The sequence below is a fragment of the Carettochelys insculpta genome, unplaced genomic scaffold (assembly GCF_033958435.1).
Source record: "Carettochelys insculpta isolate YL-2023 unplaced genomic scaffold, ASM3395843v1 scaffold_0057, whole genome shotgun sequence".
Lineage (NCBI taxonomy): Eukaryota > Metazoa > Chordata > Testudines > Carettochelyidae > Carettochelys > Carettochelys insculpta.
In genome coordinates, this window is record NW_027439094.1 from 40001 (window position 1) to 40533 (window position 533).

Here is a 533-nt window from a genome sequence, read left to right on the forward strand (position 1 = left end):
GCCGGCCCAAGGGGAAGGGAGGACGAGGACGCCGGGCCCGGGAGGTGACAGGACGTGCACGTCAGACCCGGGAAGCTGTGCGCCCCGAGGTTAACCCCCGGGCCGGGGCGGGGAGAGAAAAATGTTCTAAGTCCGGTAGGGACAGCAGGTCAACCCCGGTCCGAGGCGGGGAGAGAAATTTTCCAAGTCCGGCAGGGACAGCAGGTCAACCCCGGCCGCCGTAGCAGAGGTTGACCTGGTGTCCGATTCGCTCCCCGGGCACCAGGTCAACCTCGGGCGCTTTAGCGGAGGTTGACCTGGTGTCCGATTCGCTCCCCGGGCACCAGGTCAACCTCGGGCGCCTTAGCAGAGGTTGACCTGGTGTCCGATTCGCTCCCCGGGCACCAGGTAAACCGTGGCCGCTTTCAGCGGAGGTTGACCTGGTGGCCGATCCCCTCCTCGGGCTCCAAGTCCGGCAGGGACAGCAGGTGAACCCCGGCCGCTTTAGCAGAGGTTGACCTGGTGTCCGATTCGCTCCCCGGGCACCAGGTAAA